The sequence below is a fragment of the Bos grunniens genome, chromosome 7, assembly GCF_055505025.1.
Source record: "Bos grunniens cultivar Pamir isolate PY7600 chromosome 7, Bosgru_T2T1.0, whole genome shotgun sequence".
Classification (NCBI taxonomy): Eukaryota; Metazoa; Chordata; class Mammalia; order Artiodactyla; family Bovidae; genus Bos; species Bos grunniens.
In genome coordinates, this window is record NC_141171.1 from 35,110,149 (window position 1) to 35,123,298 (window position 13,150).

The window sequence follows — 13,150 nt, forward strand, 5'->3', positions numbered from 1 at the left end:
TTCTGGCATCAAAAGCTACAGCAAACATTAAACATAGCCAAACTTCTAGCCAGATTAATTTAAACAGTCACACCGAAGGCCTATATACCTCAATTCCTATTACCTGAGGTATACTAAAAGCTAAGATAAAACAATCTGAAGAAATAAAGCAATCATCAAAACCAGACTTAAATAGAATTACCGAATAGGGAATTTAAAATTAACTCTAATTGATACATTGAGAGCTATAATGAAAACAGTAGATGACATGCAAAAACAAATGGGTAATACAAACAGAGATGGAAACTCTAAGAAAGTATCAAAAGGAAATGCTAGACATCAAGATAGAAAAATACCTTTGATGGATCATCAGTGGACTCATGGAGAAGGAAATGGCACCCCACTCCAGTACTCTTGCCTGGAGAATCCCATGGTGGGCTGCAGTCCATGGGGTCGCTGAGGGTCGGACACGACCGAGCGACTTCACTTTCACTTTTCACTTTCATGCATTGGAGAAGGAAATGGCAACCCAATCCAGTGTTCTTGCCTGGAGAATCCCAGGGACAGGGGAGCCTGGTGGGCTGCTGTCTCTAGAGTCGGACACGACTGAAGCGACTTAGCAGCAGCAGCAGTGGATTCAACATGGCCAATGAAAAAAATCTGTGACCTTGAAGGTAGGACAATAGAGACTTCCCAAACTGGAATGTAAAGGGAAAAGTGAAAAAAATCAGAACAGAACATCCAAGAACTGTGGAACAATTTTAGAAGTTGTAACATACCTAACTGGAGTAACAGAAGAAGGAAAAAGAGAGTAGCAGAAAAAATAATTGAAGCAATGATGGTTGCAACCTTCTTAAATCAATGACATATCAAATCATAGATCCAAGAGCTGAGAGAACACTAAGCAGAATAAATATAAAAAACACAACAACAACAAAAAAACCAACAAAACCATGATCTTGGTATATTATAGTTGATTTACAGAAAACCCAAAACAAAGAGATTTTTAACAAGAGTTAAAAAACAAGAAGAGCCAAAACATACCTTATCTACGGAAAAACAAGGATAAGAAATCATGAAAATAAGAGAACAAAGTGAAATATTTAAAGTTTTGAAAGGAAAAATCCCCACCAACCTAGAATTCTATATGAAGCCAAAATCCCCTTCAAAATTGAAAAGCGAATAGATTTCCTCAAACAAAAACCAAGGGAATTCTTTGTCAGCAGATTGGCATTACAAAAAATGATAAAAGATTGTTCTTCGGGGAAAAGAAAAATGATATAGGTAAAACATTTGTATCTACATAAAGAAAGGAAGTATATTGGAAAAGGGATAAATGAAGGTAAAATAAAATATTTTATTTAAAAGATAACTTTTAAAATTGGCTGAACATTAGAATCATATGCTACTGCTGCTAAGTCACTTCAGGCGTGTCCAACTCTGTGCGACCCCATAGACGGCAGCCCACAAGGCTCCCCCGTCCCTGGGATTCTCCAGGCAAGAACACTGGAGTGGGTTGCCATTTCCTTCTCCAATGCATGGAAGTGAAAAGTGAAAGTGAAGTTGCTCAGTCATGTCTGACCCTCAGCGAGCCCATGGACTGCAGCTTTCCAGGCTCTTCCATCCATGGGATTTTCCAGGCAAGAGTATTGGAGTGGGTTGCCATTGCCTTCTCCATTAGAATCATATAGAGAGCTTAAAAATTCTTATGCCCAGACTACATTCCAAAACAATTAAATCAGAATTTTTGGGCTTGGACCCAGACAATCTTCTCAATCTTCTGTTAAAAACTCCTCAGGTGATTCCAATATGCATGCAGTGAAAGTAAAAAAAAAATGGGTTGGTGGTTCCATGATAGAATCCACTGTGTATGTTTAACATCTCCAGAGGGGAAGTCTAAAGAGCACTCTGATTTAGAACTCCTGCACATAAAAGTTGGAGAAGGCAATGGCACCCCACTCCAATACTCTTGCCTGGAAAATCTCATGGACGGAGGAGCCTGGTGGGCTTTAGTCCATGGGGTCGAGAACAGTCAGACACGACTGAACGACTTCACTTTCATTTTTTACTTTCATGCATTGGAGAAGGAAATTGCAACCCACTCCAGTGTTCTTGCCTGGAGAATCCCAGGGACGGGGGAGCCTGGTGGGCTGCTGTCTATGGGGTCGCACAGAGTCGGACACGACTGACGCGACTTGACAGCAGCAGCAGCAGCAGCACATAAAAGTAAGAGGATTTATAAAGTTATTTGCTGCTTTTTTGTTGAGTTTTCACCCTAGAGAGGTTGTGAGTTCGTCAGAATCAGATAAGTCATGTTGTGCTTATCTTTGTCAGCACAGACTAATGTGTGATAAATATTTGTTTAGTGCATGAATACATACTTAAAAAAAACACTCTTATGCAACTTTTTGCCTCAACACTGTCTACTACAAGATGCTTGGGATCTTTCTAGTATTTGTGAACTGTTTAGGGGTTTCTGGAAGGGGCAGAGAAGGGCTGTATCATTGCAGTGGCAGAGGAAAATCACTTTACCCTTCATCTCTCTTGCCTGCTGGCTCACCCATTTTCTTTTTCCATTGCCCCTAGTCTTGTCCTCCACTCAGGCTCTGCCTTCTCCTACTGCATCCTATGGGAGAAATACTCTGCTGATTGAGAGGAAGTGTATTTCATACTCCCCAGAAATGTGAGTATTGTAAGTAAGAAAACAGCCCACATCTAGAGGAGGTGATGCAAAGTAGTCTTTGTCAAGATTTTTTTTTTTTTATTAACTTGGAGCAACTACTTTTTAAACATATGGGAACTACCTATGCTGTTGGTAGTTCACTCAGTCACTCAGTCATGTCCAGCTCTTTGCAACCCTATAGACTGTGGCCTGCAGGCACCTGTTTTCAGGGGATCTTCTAGGCAAGAAAACTGGAGTGGGTTGTCATTTCCTTCTCCGGGGGATCTTCCCAACCCGGAGATCAATCTGTGTCTTCTGCATTGGCAGGTGGATTTTTATAGCTGAGCCACCAGGGAAGCCTGAGGAATTACTTATAGCAGATGCATATTGTGAGGTTTTAAAGGGATACGATTCTTCTTTGAGTGGGAGACACTGTTCATCAGCAAGTAGAGAATGACAGGTGATATTCAAGAAGGGGAGATCATCGTCATTGAATCCCTCTTCTCCCCCTCACCCATACTGTCTGGCCACACTGGCTACCATCTTGTCTGCTGAATGTTCCAGGCAAGGCCTACCCTTCTGCCTGAGAGCCTTTGGTTGAACTGAGCTGTTTTTCCCACTTGGATGCTCTTCCCCAAGAAATCTGCTTAGCTAATTCCTTGTCAAGTTCAAGTCTTCCTCCTAGAAGTTACGCTCATCATACTCCTGTTCTCCTTGCCGTAATCTACTTTTTCTTATTCTAAGGTATTAACCACAACCTACTGACATTTAAGTTGGATGCTCATTTTTTAATTTTTCTTTGTTTCTCCTGTCTGGAATGTAAGCCCTGCAAAGTCAGGCATCTTAATCTATTTTGTTCACTGATGTACCTAAGGCCCCAGAACAGGTCCTGGCACATAGTTGGTGCTCAATAAATAGTTGAATGAATGAATGGGAGAAAAGGATTCCAAGAGCAAATGGAAAAGCTAAAGAAACACAGAGTTTGGAGGAAGAAGCTAGGGAACTGTGCAGTAAAAGCCTGGGGTGGAGAAAATAGGATGCAGCATCCAGCATCTATGGAGAGAGAGAAAACTTATGTCCAGGCCAGTGAAAGAGGAGATATAGAGAAGTCAGCTGTGAGGAATGAGGTTGGGATGTCAATGCAGTTTTGATTAAAGTTAAAAGGGAGGAATTATGGGCCAATGGAAGAGACTTATTACTCTTGAGGAATCCAGAAAAAGGCTAAAGTTGGTAATTTAACTTGGGAATTGGAGATGGAAGTGTGTAGATACTAATCATTTATAAGCTAAAAGTTCAGGCTTTTAGAATTAGGCTAGAGAAGACAAAAGGGCATTTAAGGAGAGTGCTGACAAGCAGTGCCTGGAAAGAATTGTGCTTAATATATTTATACCTGAGCTGTCACTAAAAATGGTAATGGTGCAATTGAGTGCTTTAATTAAATCTGAGCTGTGCTGACCATACAATGTGAAAGTGTAAGCACTGTGGTACTTCAGTGGAATATGATTTGTGTGAAATTCCTTCACTCTCTGGCTGCCCCTCTGACTTGTATGTGCTGAACTACTCTGAATAACCAGTGGTTGTGGCTGGGTGATGTTAGAGGAGGCAATCTAGAAGGAATGCCCTAGGGATATCAGAAACTGGGGAGCAGACCCAAACCAAGGGTGTGGGGTTGTACAGCCATGTGCGAGGGCGTGCACACATGCAAACACACACACATACACACATACACTCCTATAATGCCATTTTATACTATTCAGTTCAGTTCAGTTCAGTTCAGCCGCTCAGTCACGTGAGGTTTTAAAGGGATATGATTCTGCTCTGAGTGGGAGTCACTGTTTATCAGCAAGTAGAGAATGGCAGGTGATATTCAAGAGGGGGAGATCATTATAATTGAATCCCTCCTCTCTTTGTGGCCCCATGGACTGAGCACGTCAGGCTTCCCTGTCCATCACCAAGTCCCAGAACTTGCTCAAACTCACGTCCATTGAGTTGGTGATGCCATCCAATCATCTCATTCTCTGTCGTCGCCTTCTCCACCTGCCTTCAATACTATTGGGTAGAAAACCCAAGTTCATTTGGGTTTTTCTGTAACATCTTATGGAAAAACTTAATGAACTTTTTGGCCAACCCAGTATTTCTGTTTGCCTCATGGATCTTAGTAGAGTGATAAGTAAGCACTTGGAATTGATAGCATTGGTATTTGGGGGTGGCTTAGTGGCTCAGGGAACATTTTTTTGGCAAAGAGTTCAAAGAGGATGGGATTTAAAAGGTAGTTTCTATAGTTCCCTACATTATCCCACCCTGTACTGGAAATGAGAAGGTAAGCTGACCCCAGGACTATTAGGTAATACCGCTTTATTGATCATGTAAAACTGCTTGGACATCATGGTTTATGTCTTACCAAGGGAAGGAATTTCTTTAAAACCTTTTCTTTAAAACTGTACCATGATCTATTGGATCTTCAGTAAACATGAGCTGGTTTTTTTTTTTTTTTTTTGGCACCTGCTGCTGCTGCCGCCAAGTTGCTTCAGTCGTGTCCGACTCTGTGTGACCCCATAGACGGCAGCCCACCAGGCTCCCCCGTCCCTGGGAATCTCCAGGCAAGAACACTGGAGTGGGTTGCCATTTCCTTCTCCAATGTATGAAAGTGAAAAGTGAAAGTGAAGTTGCTCAGTCGTGTCTGACTCCTAGTGACCCCATGGACTGCAGCCTACCAGGCTCCTCCATCCATGGGATTTTCCAGGCAAGAGTGCTGGAGTAGGTTACCATTGCCTTCTCCGTTGTCTCTCCTAGTCTGGGCAAATGAAGTATTTCTGGTAAGTCAGACAGTTCCACCTGCCGTGGGGGTTGGATGATTTGGGAAAGGTAGAGGCTGAATGGATTGAAGGATCAGGGTGGAGTGGCACTGACTTATAGCCAGAACATACTCCTTCAGCTTATTCTTCCTATTATCCTTCTGAAATGGCTCTTAAAAGTAAGTGAGTGACCACTAATACTATCATGCAAAGTTTTTTGAAGTTAGAGTACAATTTCCTCCTTGTCTTTGAATCTACTGATGAGCTTTGATCCTTGGCATCTTCCCAATATTGTTTGCCTTTGATTGCTGACATAATGGATATGTTGTTATTTTCTGTAAACTCTACAAACAGATCTTACATAACCTAATTAGCACTGAGGTTAATTAATAGGGAGGAAATTGGCCTCTTGAAGAAAGTGCAGGTTTGTATATAATGTCATTACACACTGAAGGCTGGAAGCAGAAAGAAGGAAATATAGAATGCTGTTTTTTAGGATTAATAAGACTAGGCTCCTTTTATGTACTTATTGAAAAGTAGAATATGAACCCTGATGTATTGCATTGTAAATAACATTCTGGAAACAGCTGAGATACTCTTCATCAATAAGATGCTATGGCAAGCTTTTTTTCCCTTCTAAATTATTGACTCTTTAGTGCTTTGGGGAAACAACTTTAAAACCTGGAAGATAGAAAATCATGCTCTTCCTGGCCCAAGGATGTATAGAAAGTGATTAAAAAAAAAGCCAGTGTAGATGATATCAGTGGTTTAAACATTAAGCTCATTAGTCCTTATGTACTATATTAAAAAAAAAAAAAAACTAGCAAGAGAATGTCTGCTCTATGGAAACAAAAATACACAGAATTTATAATGTTAGTCATTTCTATCCATTGCCAAATGAAAAGGACTATTTTTTAGCTCTTTAAATAAAAATTATGAAAGAAATATGACAGTGTTCTGGATGTCATTATGATGATTCAAAACAAAGAACACAGATCAGCACACAAAGGGAATGTTTAGTAAGACTGTGATTTCACTCTTAACCAGATAGGGGACTAAAAGGATGAACATTTTCCCATCTATATCCCACCAGTCTTCGGGTGTGAACACTTACTGTAAACAGTAGATAATTTTACTAGTTTTATGGAATTCTTTAAGAGCTTCCCATTAGTGAGTATTTTAAGTAGTCAGTGTATAAAAAACATGATGATGGAGGAAGTTGAAGGGCAAAGATTAAACTATGTCCCTGTATCTGAGGTGTTAGGTACAGATTTTGAGTGTGAGAGGTTCAGGAAAATGGAAGCAGGCAGAGCAGCAAAGAAAGATGCTGTGGGAATTTCAGAGGAATTGTTCCACATCTTGGGCAATTTTATTTTCAGCAGATGCAAAAAGGTAGAATGAAAATGGTAGCTATGGAACTGGTCCCAGAATATCCATCCCAGAATATCTAAGGAGAAGGCTGGCCAGGAAGATGGCTGGGGGAAAGAGACGGAAGCTGTGGGAAGAGCATCCAGGACCAAAAATAGATTTGATTTTTCTGTTTTGTCCAATTTCTAGGTAAAAGTTCCCCTTGTATTGGGGAGAGATGAAAATACATTTCTTATGCCAGACTGAATGTTTGGCCAGAACACAATCACCCTTTGGCTGCTAACAATCTGTACACCTTTAGCAAACCCAAGTCTTGATATTATAGTGCCCTGGAAGCAGCTGGCTTCCTAGTGGTTCATTTTGACACTTGGAATAGTGATGTTAAAACCACTGACTTTCTGAAAGAACAGTTTGGGGAAGGCAAGAAATGGTATCTGCTTGTGTTAACAGACTGCTTAGTTATAAGTTGCTCTCAAAGGTCAGTTTTTGAGGCTTCCTAACATCTCTGATGACAACTATTAATATATTTGCAACGTTATTATATTTTCCTACTTTTTTCTTCATTTTGGCTATTCTTTCACTTCAGAACATATATCAGGGCCCATTACCTACTATTTACATCGGTTTGTTACTTAAACCACTTTAGACCTTAAAAATGTGAAGTCTTGAGAGGAAATTAATCTTATATTTGTTAGGATTGGAAAGATACCATGAAGGTCAAGATTTATCATTTTTATTTACTGGAAGGTTCTTAAGACATTTTACAAAGATCATTGTGTCTGAGCTGGAGAATGAAGGAGGACTAAGTGTAAATAATTAGCAAATGTGAATACTGAATTATCTCTAAGGACAGCATTCCCTATTTTGGGTTTCCATTGCAATGGCACCCCACTCCAGTACTTTTGCCTGGAAAATCCTATGAACAGAGGAGCCTGGTAGGCTGCAGTCCATGGGGTCGCTGAGGGTCAGACACAACTGAGCAACTTCACTTTCACTTTTCACTTTCATACATTGGAGAAGGAAATGGCAACCCACTCCAGTGTTCTTGCCTGGAGAATCCCAGGGACGGGGGAGCCTGGTGGGCTGCCATTTATGGGGTTGTACAGAGTCGGACACGACTGAAGTGACTTAGCGATTGTTTAGAATTATTAACAGAGTCTGAAACCTGGGCTAACAGCGAGTAACAGCTTTCATGAAGACATTGAGCCTTTTAGGGACAAGCATGATGACACTCCAAGCTGTCATTGGAGGGATTGCTCTCCTTCAGGCAGTAACTGGCCTGTGCAAAGTGATAGCAGAGCAACTGGTGCTGAAACAGGGAAGACCACATAGCTGTGGCTGGTCCCATAAAGGGTGGCTGAACTTTCCTACACACTTGAAATAGACATGTATAATTTTCTAGAGACATTGTGGGGGGCAGTTTATTACCACTGAAAAAGTAGGACATTTCTTTACCTTTTAGCAGCACAAAAAAAAGCTAAAATGTACTCAGACAATGCCAAGATCTGATACTGAAATATAGCATGTGATAGCATTAGAAGGCTGAGCAGAAAGGCTAGATTTTAATGAGTCCTTTAAATGTCGTGCTCAGAAATTGTATTATATTGTAGACCATCCCAATAAACAACTCTAGAATATTTCTAACAAAAGGATCCCCTATAGTTGGGAGGCAGGATAGTTCTTGAATACGGACTTGTATACCTGTCCATGCACTATCAATTGAATGGAACAAGAGTTTATTTGGACCTGCTATGTGGTGGACATTGTGATAGACTCTGGAGATGGGAAGACCAGAAGACTTAGTTCCTTCCTGGCAAAGGAAAACAAAAGACAGGTGTAAATGGATATTCTGCTGACAGTGTAACTTGTGATCTTTCTCTGTTCTAGTTGGTAAAGGGCTGGAATATGACTTTGTTACCCTTAGGAGAGTATTTTATTTTTCAGGCAGTGAAGATAGCTCCCTTTTCCCAAAGGTGGTCATGGTCCCATTCTCCCGGCCCCAATTTAACTTCCCTACTAAGCTGGCAAGTAGGGTTGATATACTTTGGTAGTAGGGCAGAAAGCCCTGTTTTTCAGGGTAAAGAGTGATCAGAAGTCTATGGAGATGCCTCTCCTGTACAACCACTGGGAGGATGATGTGTAACTTGATTATCTGTGAGAGGAGATGTACTGAGACACTTTGCCTCTCAGAGGGTGAAAAGGAAAACTGTTTCTAATCTAGTGGATGAGAGTGAGCTAAGATTAAAAGAGATTGGAGACCGGGCCTGTAAGGACAGATGCTGAGTCATCTCTGACACAGCAGTCCTAACTTGGCTGATGCCCAGGATGTGGTGAATATGAAGCTCTCAAAGCCTTGGGAATCCAAGCCTGGGACAATCTCAGCTGAGATGAATTTCCAGGACTGGTCTCATTCTCTTTTGAAATTCCATGGTTGGCCTATGGAAAGACTTGGCGTTCTGCCCTTACTCTCTGCATAGAACATCCCAGATCAATTAGAAGCTTTAGGTAAGTACCTCCTCAGCTCCTCCCTGTGGTACTTCCAAATCCCGCCTCCTCAGCTCCTCCCCTTCTCTTCCCCTTTTATATTAGGGAGGTGTTCTTTCTCCAGGTACAGGCCAAGGCTTCCTGTCCTCAGAACATTCCATACTTAACCCATCTCTAGCTTGTATGTTTAGTTATGATTCCTCAACTGTAGCCTTCTCATCCAGATTTAAACCTTAACAAATTTTTTGAAAATAAAACCTCCTTCAACTCAAATCTTTTGCAATTAGTTTCTCATTGTCTTCAAGGCCTCAGTTCATTTCACTCTCTCAGTCGTGTCCGACTCTTTGTGACCCATGGACCACAGCGCACCAGGCTTCCCTGTCCATTACCAACTCCTAGAGCTTGCTCAAACTCATGTCCATCGAGTCAGTGATGCCATCCAACCATCTCATCCTCTGTTGTCCCCTTTTCCTCCTGCCTTCAATCTTTCCCAACATCAGGGTCTTTCCAATGAGTCAGTTCTTTGCATAGGGTGGCCAAAGTATTGGAGCTTCAGCTTCAGCATCATTCCTTCCAATGAATATTCAGGACTGATTTCCTTCAGGATGAACTGGTTTGATCTCTTTGCAGTCCAAGGGACTCTCAAGAGTCTCCTCCAGAACCACAATTCAAAAGCATCAATTCTGTGGTGCTCAGCTTTCTTTATGGTCCAACTCTCACATCCATACATGACTACTGGAAAAACCATAGCTTTGACTAGACGGACCTTTGTCAGCAAAGTAATGTCTCTGCTTTTTAATATGCTGTCTAGATTGATCATAGCTTTTCTTCCAAGGAGTAAGCCTCTTTTAATTTCATGGCTGCAGTCACCATCTGCAGTGATTTTAGAGCCCACGAAAATAAAGCCTCTCACTGTTTCCCCATCTATTTGCCATGAAGTTATGGAACCGGATGCCATGATTTTAGTTTTTTGAATGTTGAGTTTTAAGCCAGCTTTTTCACTTCGAGATCTAACTTGTTTTATTTATTTATTAATTTTTATTGGTGTATAGTTGCTTTTCTATGTTGTGTTAGACTGTACAGCAAAGTGAATTAGCTATACATATACATACGTCCCTTCTCTTTTGGATTTTCTTCCCATTTAGGTCACCGCAGAGTACTGAGTAGAGTTTCTTTTTCTGTACAGTAGGCTCTCAGTATTTATCTATTTTATATGTTTATATGTGTGTGTGCATGTGTATGTATGTATGCTAAGTCACTTCAGTAATGCCCAACTCTTTGAGATCCTATGGACTGTAGACTGCCAGCCTTCTCTCTCCATGGGATTGTTCAGAAGAGAATACTGGAGTGCATTGTCATGTTGTCCTCCAGGGGATCTTCCTGATCCAGGGATTGAATCGAACCTGCATCTCCTGTGGCTCCTGTATTACAGTTAGATTCTTTACTGCTGAGCCACCGGGAAACTCCATCTATTTTATACATAGTATCAATAGTGTATGGGCTTCCCTGGTGGTTCAAATGGTAAAGAATCTTCCTGCACATGTGGGAGACCTGGATTTGATCTCTCCTTTGGGAAGATCCCTGGAGAAGGGAATGGCAACCCACTCCAGTGTTCTTGCCTGGAGAATTCCATGGACAGAGGAGCCTGGTAGGTTCCAGTCCGTGGGGTTGCAGAGAGATGCAGAGAGTTAGTCACGACTGAGTGACTAACTCTTTCACACTTCACTTTCATCAGTAGTGTATATATGTCAATCCAAATTCCCCGATTCATTCCACCCCCTCTTCCCCTCCCCTCTATAGTATCCATATGTTTGTTTTCTATGATCTGTGTCTCTATTTCTGCTTTGCAAATAAGTTCATCTGTATCTTTTTTCTAGATTCCACATATAAGTGATATTATACTGTATTTGTTTTTCTCTTTTTTACTTATTTCACTCTGTATGACAATCTCTAGGTCCATCCACATCTCTGCAAATGGCACAGTTTTGTTCCTTCTTATGGCTGAGTAATATTCCATGTATATGTGTACCACATCTTTTTTATCCATTCCTTTTGTTGATGGGACCTAGCTTTTCAAAGTTGTTTATGTACAACTGTCCTGATTTCCTTACCTTCCACTCATTTTGGCTTCCACCCATCAAGCCACATGAGCAGCTGTCATTAAAGTCACCTGTGACTTCTCTGTCACTAAAGCCAGTGATAGTTCTCAGTCCTCATTTTATCCAACTTATTCATAGCATGCCCTCCTCTTTAAACATTCTCTCTCTTGGCTCTGATAAAGCAACACTCTGCTAGTTTGCCTCTACTTTGCTGACCACAGTCTTTTGTATCTTCCTTTCTCTGGCCATTGAATGTTGGCCAAGCTTTGGACCTAATTCCTCAAGCTTTGGATTTAATCTCTTCTCTCTTTTCCCTGACCATTCTGATCCCCATCTTTAGTAACTTTGTTGACAGTTTTACTGATCCAGTTTCTCTTACTCCTTCTTTTAATGCCATCTCACCCATAGTTTTTTTTTTTTTTTTTTTTTCTGATGGAGAGGAACCACCTCCCTTATAGTCATTGTGCATAGTCTTAATGGGACCACCAGTCAAAGATCTCTGCTCTTACCTGAAGAGCAAAATTAGAAATTCATTTCTGGGAATATTTGCCTCAAATGCCAGAGGATGGAAAAAATTGGGGTTGAATTATTCCTGTGGTGTAATGCTTTGAAGTTACCATTCATTGATTTCTATTGCCTCAGTCCCCAGAGCCAATCTGTTACTTTCCTTCTTAGGCTTAAATCTTTTCTTGAGACCTATACCATATTTCCTTGTACTAAGTTCTTTTATCATCACTTTTTATTTAATATAGCCCAAGAGGATTTCTAATTCTTGCAACCAAAAAATTGTGACTGATACATATCTGTTGCCTCAAGTGTCATCCCCATATAGATGATTTTCCAGCTTTTATCTACAGCCCAGAACTCTCCTCTGAGCTCTACTATTATTTCCATTTACCTACTTGACATTTCCAAAGCATCTTAATCAACATGTTCAAGACTGAACTCATGGTGTGTATGTCAAGCCTTTCTCTTTTCTCTTCATGGCACCATCATCCATCAGTTAAGTGAATCAGAAGCCAAGGAGTTGATACTTTTCACACCTTCCCTGTTGCATATCCAGTTTATCAAGAAGTCTTTTAAAATTTTACTATGTAAACTTCTTTTTCTCCTATTATTCCTTAGTCCAAATTACCAACATCCTTCTGGATGAATGTAAAAGCTTCCTAACTTGGTGACCAATATCTACTATTCCCTTCTTCCATTCCTTTCTCAAAACTGTGGCCAGAATATTAAAAAAAAATGCAAACCTGATGATATTGCCCCTGTTTAAAACCTTTCGATGGCTTTCCATTGGTTTAGAATAATGACTCAAAAACTTAACTTGGCTTACAGGACCCTGAATTGTTTAGACTGTTTCTTCAAGCTGCATGTCACTCCACATCTCAACCCTCTCCCTATTTCAGATTCTTAAACCCACTAGGTTTCCTTCTGCCACAAATTCTTTGTTTGTATCTTACTCTCTGCATAGAAGGCTCTTCCCTACTGGAGTCTAGAGCACAGATTTGGGAGTGGGCAAAATGTGGGTGTGAACTCAGCTTTGGTTATTTTCACTTTATTATATGGATCTTTTTTTTTATTTGATGATCTGGCAAATTTAGATCAACATTGCACGACAGTATGAATGATCTAGTCATTCTCTTGTGCAGGAGAGAAACTCAAAGAGTCAGATGACTGAATAGGGCTCAATGCTTCTTTTAGGTTAGATGCAAGGGAGGGAAGGAAACATTGCAATTCAGGGGCCTACATTATAATCATGAAAG

The 13,150-nt window shown here is 40.7% G+C and overlaps 1 protein-coding gene across 23 annotated transcripts in view; it reads left to right on the top strand.

Annotated features, from left to right (window-relative positions):
- Positions 1-13,150, top strand: part of LOC147369033 (uncharacterized) — a 1,040,253-nt gene that overhangs the window by 25,755 nt on the left and 1,001,348 nt on the right. Inside the window, exon 4 of one of the 23 annotated variants that reach the window (XR_015167211.1) lies at positions 2,566-2,664. The exons of the other annotated variants lie outside the window; for them this stretch is intronic. The gene's annotated coding sequence lies outside the window, so the exon portion shown is untranslated. Of the gene's footprint in view, positions 1-2,565; positions 2,665-13,150 lie in introns of those variants that run through there. 23 annotated transcript variants of the gene reach the window in all.